This window comes from Triticum dicoccoides, chromosome 6A (assembly GCF_002162155.2).
Source record: "Triticum dicoccoides isolate Atlit2015 ecotype Zavitan chromosome 6A, WEW_v2.0, whole genome shotgun sequence".
Classification (NCBI taxonomy): Eukaryota; Viridiplantae; Streptophyta; class Magnoliopsida; order Poales; family Poaceae; genus Triticum; species Triticum dicoccoides.
The window spans coordinates 74,206,475-74,214,112 of record NC_041390.1 but is presented as its reverse complement, the minus strand read 5'-3'; the positions used below and the strand labels follow the sequence as shown (position 1 = coordinate 74,214,112).

The window sequence follows — 7,638 nt, the reverse complement described above, 5'->3', positions numbered from 1 at the left end:
CCGGGCCCAGGCGGGGCCCTCCCGGCCCGGTCGACCGCGTGTGCCCCGCGCCCTCTTCTCCCCGCGCTCCGACGGCCACCGCCACCGACGCCCACCGGCCGCCGCGCCGCCGCAGCTCCCCATCGCCGTCCGCCGCCTCCTCAAGGTCGCGCCACTGCGACGCCGGCCGCCGCGCCGCCGCAGCTCCCCATCGCCGGCGCCGCGCCGCCCGGAGCTCGCCGGCCCATCTCCGGCGTGCTCCACCTCCTCCCCGAAGCTACTCCGGCGGGCTACAGGGTTTTTCGGCCGACCTCGACTTCCGTGCATGATCTGGATCTGGATCCGAGATCCCTTCCTCGGTTGACCTTTGCCCCGAAACCCTAACTATTTTTCATATTTCATCGTGTCGTAACTTTGCATCCGTAGACCCGTTTTGGGAATATAGCGTATCAAAATGTTCGTCTCAGAGAGTACATCATTTCATTCCATTGCATCATTTTCATTTGAGTCCATCTTGATGCCCGAAATGCTGTTAGAAGAGGGCTACTTGAGATAATTGTCAGATCTGCTACTCCATTTAGATTTTTGTCATTTTTGCCATGATTATTGTGTGCATGATATAGTAATTTGAGTGATTTAGTAATGAAATAATTCTAAATTACAACTATGCTTCATCTGTCTACAGAGGAGCAAATAAATTTGTTTCCTATTTGAGGTAATCATGTCATGTTTGTTTTATTTTGCATTGTCCAACAACTATTGTAGTCAAATTTTAAACTAAAGATGTGTGGTTGAAAATTTAGTTTTAGTATTATGCAAATGAAGTTATATATATGTATCACGCAAACACACACACACAGTCTTAGGACTTAAAGGGCCCATGTCGTCGAGTTCGCCTAGGGCCTCCCGAAACACAGGGCCGGCCCTAAAATTTATTGCATAGCTTAACCACTAGTAATATTTTAGCTATGCACTTTAGAGGCTTCTATTCTATGGTAACTGCAAGAACAAATAATAAGCCTGCCGCAGCTGAAGTGGCCCAAGTCAGGACGTATTATAAGCAAGACACCTAGGTTCACTCAAGTTTTCTACTCAATATCAGGTGTATTATCTATAGCAAAGCACACCCCTCACACAATACATACGAGCAGGGTGCTGATTTTGAACCTCCCTAAAATTTGTCCAGCTTTAGCCATGGATTACTTTTAGTTTCTTATTTGCGCGTGCATTCTCAAAAGATCAGTCACTCGGTGATTGACATATAAATAATAAGGCTATATGAACATGATGGCAAATTAAAGGTGATTTTGGAGCTTTCAGATAATACATGTCGTAGATATGCTCAAACACAACTGTAAGACGATGTTATTAATTTAACTTTTTTCCTTCTAAGATACCCAAGCTGGACTCGTGCTACCCTCAAGTTCTTTGCCAGCTTCACCACAGAAGTGCGCGTGCGGCGCAATCTTTCTAGCAGGATCAAATCAATCAATACAAGGCTAAAGGGCATCATCGCGAACAAGGACAGATACAAAATTGAGGATGCATCTGCTGTGTCAGTTGTGACCTGGAGACCATCCGCTGACATCTCTACTAGTACCGAGAAGATGTAAGTAAAGATTTTCTACTCATACATATAGTCAACCATGTATCCCATGTGTGTGTCTTGGTTTTCTTATTTTTCTAGTACTGCAAGAAACATTACCTCATAATAACTAACATCATGTGTCCGAAGCATTCAAGGAGCACCAAAAGGTGTGCAATTTGTTGTGTTGATTAACAATGAAACTTCCATTCCAAGAAAGAAGAATATGTAATGTTTATTCTTAAATTGATGTGAGTGGAGAAGATGTAAACTAATTCATAAAATTAAACTACAGGGATAAAATTGTGCTACCAATTGTGGCACGACAGACGCAGCTAGATGATCTGAAGAAATATTTAGAGGCAGGAACTGACACAACAAGACCAGAAGTGATCTATGTGATAGGCAAGAGTGGTGTGGGCAAGACAAAGCTTGTGAGGAACATGTACGAGGAGTACTGGACCAAGAATCACTTTGATGTGCAGGCTTGGGTGAGCTTTGCACCAAATCTAAGTGCCTCCAACATCCTGAAGTTGATCATTCAGCGTTTGAAAGAAGACAATGTTACATGCTCCAGAGGGGAGGCCCGTAAGAATCTAAAGGAAGAGTTAGAAAAAGGAAAGTACTTGCTGGTTATAGATGGTGAAGTCAGCAGCACAGAGTGGAAAAGCATACTAAATGACCTTCCAGACGGCATGGCAGGAAGCAAGGTAGTGCAAATCACACAGACCAAACCAGAATCATCACCTTCGACCTTGCAGCCCATTGAACTTGAGGATCTCAATGAAGATGAGGCCACCAACCTATTCCTAAAGACACTTTTCATGAAGGAGAAAGGTAAAAAGTACAGGAAAACCGTAAAGGAGGCTGTTGGAAAGAACCACTACGGAAAAGACATCTTTGAGATTACAGGTGGTCTGCCACTTGCAGTTGTCCTTCTATCTGGCCTTTTAAGAACCAAGGAGTATCCTGGAGAATGGGAGAAAGTGTTTGACTACCTCAAGAACAAGGCCATTCAATGGAAGCGCCTCGACATCGTATTATCCATGTGCTTTGATGACCTTCCACATGATATGAAATCTTGCTTCTTGTATTTTGCTGCCTTGCCTGTGAACACACTTATCAGGGCACGCAACTTAGTGTGCATGTGGATGGCAGAGGGATTTCTGAGACCAAAAGATGGCAAGCAATGGAGAAGGTGGGTGAACAGTACTTGAAAGAGTTAATTGCAAGGCGGCTAGTGAACCTTGCACCAATGGAGTATGAAGCTTCTGAGATGAGCGTGTGGCCATCCAGACAAAAGTCCATGACTTCTTGCTTCATGAGGCGCAAGAGGCAAGCTTCGTGGAGGTCCATGGTGGGGATGACGTCCCTATACTGTCCAATGCACGCCTCCTTTCCCTCCAGAATCATAGGGACAAGTATGCTGCTCTCGCCAACCATTATTTGCCCAAGCTGCGGTCCATCTTGTCAAACTTTGAAGAAGAAGTGGAGGCTAGGAAGGAAGAAGACCAGCTAGGTACCGTCGAGAAGGAAGAAGACCCTCTGGGTACCGAGGAGAAGGAAGAAGAGAAGCAAAAACAACAAGCATGCCCTTGTCTCCATCACTCAAGGTCAAGGCCCACAGCCGACTCCAAGGAGATCATACTCATCAAGTATGCCATACGGCAACTCTTGCAAGGATCTGAGTACCTTCGTGTCATCAACCTGCATGGCCTTGAGATTGGAGACACGCTACCATCTGATATTGGAAATGTGGTGCACTTGCAATACCTCGGCATCACCTCCCGCTCTTTGAAACAGATACATGTTAGAAGTATAATTATGTTTAAGTTAGAGATTAGGAGTTAGAGATAGAATAGGATTAAATCATGTACGACTTGCCCTCTACTCCAAGTCTCTCTCCCTCATATTGTACTCTATATATACCCCACACTTGGGTCAGATCAATACAACATAGAACAACAGAAATATTAGCTATCCTATATTTTCTACATGGTATTATAGCGGTTTGTCCAACGACGCCGATCCTAGAACCTTCCTCCACTTCCACATCACGCCGCCCCTGAGGAGATTAATCTCCTCTTCCCGGGGGCGCGGCACCCGATCAATCAAAGATTAGACCGGTCTCATAATTTAGATCCAATTTTCAAGTTCTTCTGCAGTAGATCAATTTCAGGTTTAGAAATTCTCATTAGATTAGTTTTTTCATTAGCCACCAAAAGAATCCGGCGATCCTTAGATGCAATACGTCCGGCGTAGGCATCCATCCGGATCGCATACGCGGATCTCCCGACGGCTGCATCTGCATGGACTTCTTCGTCCGATCTGATCAAGCCGTCACCGATAAACCAGGAAGCGGCACACTCATGCGGCGCGGCAGGCTCGGGCTCTACATCGCTAAACTGCCCAGCTGCCACACGTACGATCCGATCAGAGCCTTGCTCATGCAGGCGATCTCCACACCGACGGCGCCCGAGGTACTTCACGGGCTGTCTCCGGGCATCAGGAGGGACCATGCACCGACACCGGGAGGGCGGCGGCTTCCCGATCCACCCAAAACAAGAGGAACATGCCGTCCATGCATGTTGACAGTACGTGAGCAAAGACGAGCCAAGTGCAAATACAATTAACGATCGTCCATGTTCAAATCTCCATGCAGATTCACCAGCCTCGTCACGGACTCCACACGGACTCCACGATTGATGGTGCAGCTCCAATCAGTTTTCCGTCCATGCGACTACGGCACACAGCAGCCGTACGGCTTGTACGCGTACGTGACTACAACGCACCGGCCGAACTCGTCTACATCGACATTGATCCGCTACTTCTGTATCGAGTTGGCTGACCTGCACCGACTGCAATCTTCGAGCCACGTCCAATAACCGCTGCACCAAGCTATCTTCGCTGAGCGATCTACATCGACCCGCGCTACATCATCGAGCTGTACGTCTACATCATGCCCAAGAGAAAAAAATCTTCATCAAGCACATGTACGAGAAGCGACTATGACATGCATCGTCCACATGCTAGGCCGGTGTGGAGAGAGATGCAAGTCTTCATCGACCTCTCCGGCGCAACGCGGCATCGACACATCGTCGCCACGAGGGACGCCTTCAAGCGACATCATCGTCGACACGCTGTTGCAACGCCATAGCCGACACTTCATCGCCAAGGTCTCCATCAACATGGTCTTCACCAGCATCATCGTCAACACACCGCCGCCGCCGCCTCGTCCACAAGATGGACACCTAGCGTCCTCTGACGGACTTTTCTGCAAGGCGCGACCTCGACGACGGCAATGAGCGCGTCACGACGACGGCATCTTCCGCGTCATCCACGACGGCACGACTGCATCGACACGGCGTCACTACAGTGACGACCCTACACGGCCACACGGTTCTGGCAAAACCGATGTGTGCTCGATGGGCTTCCTCCGATCTTGGCAAAATCGGTGGACTCATCGCCGACGGCACCCTCTGACATCCGCAAGGTGCATCATCCATGTCTGCAGCTCCGTCAGAGCGCATTTTTTTGCGCCTCCGGCTTTGTGCGGCTTCATCATCCACGACGACCACACCATCGACCATGACTACCTCGACCATGACTACATCATCATGATCGGCTACCTCGACATCGACATACGGGGCTGCGTCTACAGCAACTCATCAGCAACAACTCCAGTCAACAGCGTCCGCCTCGTCATTTGCGTCCACGACGCTCCCGCTGTGACTGCGGGAGGGAATAGAGGGGAAGGCAGGAAGGTACCAGAAGGGGACGCAGTCACCGCCTTAACTGCCGACGCATCAGAGACGCAGTTGATGATGGCGTAGCGGAGAAGACGACAAAAGAGTAAGACTTCAAATTCAGTCGTAATTGTCCGCTTCACTCCCGCTACGACTGAGGGGGAATGTTAGAAGTATAATTATGTTTAAGTTAGAGATTAGGAGTTAGAGATAGAATAGGATTAAATCGTGTACGACTTGCCCTCTACTCCAAGTCTTTTTCCCTCATATTGTACTCTTTATATACCCCACACTTGGATCAGATCAATATAACATAGAACAACAGAAATATTAGCTATCCTATATTTTCTACAATACCACCATCAATTGGAAAGCTCACTGGCCTCCAAACACTAGATGTCTGAGACAACCAAGTTATGACACTCCCCGAGGAGTTCTGGAAGATTCAGAGCCTGCGACATGTGTTTGGCTTCCTCGTCCTTCCAAGGCGAGTCGGGCGCCTAACGCAGTTGCAGACTCTAGAGAGCATAGAGCCAGATCAAGTTCATGGCTGGGGTAGAAGAACCCTGGAGAAGATGATACAGCTTCAGTCCTTGTACATATGGAAGCTTCCCGAAAGAAATGCTAATGCCTTGACTGATGTATGCAAACTCAAGTACCTCATGCTCCTAAGCATAGAAGGTGAAAGCATTACCTCCAATTTGTTCACTGTTTCCAACCTTCCGCGACTCCAGGAAATGAGACTAAAGGGGGTGATTGTACCGCCAACACTGCCAGAGAGCAGTGGCTTCTATCTCCCAAACTTGACAAAACTGTCTTTGGAGCAGACAAAGGTGACGAAAGAGTTCATCAATAAGCTAGGTAAACTGCCCTTTCTTGCCACTCTTTCCCTAAACCATGACTCCTATGAAGACAAAGATTACCATATTGTATTCAAAAGTGGGTTCCAAAGTCTCAAGGAGTTGGTACTGGATGTGACGTTGAAGAAGATCGAGATAGGGGAGTCAGTGTTTCCTCAGCTTATGGTTCTGGAGGTTTTCATCTACTCAGATGATATTTGTGCCGTCATTCATGGTAACAGATATAACATTCGAAAGCTAATCAAGGCAAATGGTGTCCCTGAAGGAAATATGCCCTAGAGGCAATAATAAAGTTATTATTTATTTCCCTATATCATGATAAATGTTTATTATTCATGCTAGAATTGTATTAACCGGAAACATAATACATGTGTGAATACATAGACAAACAGATTGTCACTAGTATGCCTCTACTTGACTAGCTCGTTGATCAAAGATGGTTATGTTTCCTAACCATAGACATGAGTTGTCATTTGATTAACGGGGTCACATCATTAGGAGAATGATGTGATTGACATGACCCATTCCGTTAGCTTAGCACCCGATCGTTTAGTATGTTGCTATTGCTTTCTTCATGACTTATACATGTTCCTATGACTATGAAATTATGCAACTCCCGTTTACCGGAGGAACACTTTGTGTGCTACCAAACGTCACAACATAACTGGGTGATTATAAAGGTGCTCTACAGTTGTCTCCAAAGGTACTTGTTGGGTTGGCGTATTTCGAGATTAGAATTTGTCACTCCGATTGTCGGAGAGGTATCTCTGGGCCCTCTCGGTAATGCACATCACTTAAGCCTTGCAAGCATTGCAACTAATGAGTTAGTTGCGGGATGATGTATTACAGAACGAGTAAAGAGACTTGCCGGTAACGAGATTTAACTAGGTATTGAGATACCGACGATCGAATCTTGGGCAAGTAACATACCTGTCGGTGTCAAAACCGGCGGATCTCGGGTAGGGGGTCCCGAACTATGCATCTAGGCCGGATGGTAACAGGAGGCAAGGGACACCAAGTTTTACCCAGGTTCGGGCCCTCTTGATGAAGGTAAAACCCTACGTCCTGCTTGATTAATATTGATGATATGGGTAGTACAAGAGTAGATCTACCACGAGATCAGAGAGGCTAAACCCTAGAAGCTAGCCTATGGTATGATTGTTGTTCTGTATGTTGTCCTACGGACTAAAACCCTCCGGTTTATATAGACACCGGAGAGGGTTAGGGTTACATAGAGTCGGTTACAATGGTAGGAGATCTGTATATCCGTATCGCCAAGCTTGCCTTCCACGCCAAGGAAAGTCCCTTCCGGACACGGGACGAAGTCTCCAATCTCGTATCTTCATAGTCCAGGAGTCCGGCTGAAGGTATAGTCCGGCCATCCGAACACCCCCTAATCCAGGACTCCCTCAGTAGCCCCTGAACCAGGCTTCAATGACGACGAGTCCGGCGCACAGATTGTCTTCGG

General features: G+C 47.2%; 1 pseudogene; it reads left to right on the top strand.

Moving 5' to 3' along the window:
* LOC119315664 overlaps positions 1–6,449 on the top strand; it is a 32,096-nt pseudogene extending 25,647 nt beyond the window's left edge.
* Positions 6,450–7,638: the final 1,189 nt, after the last annotated feature.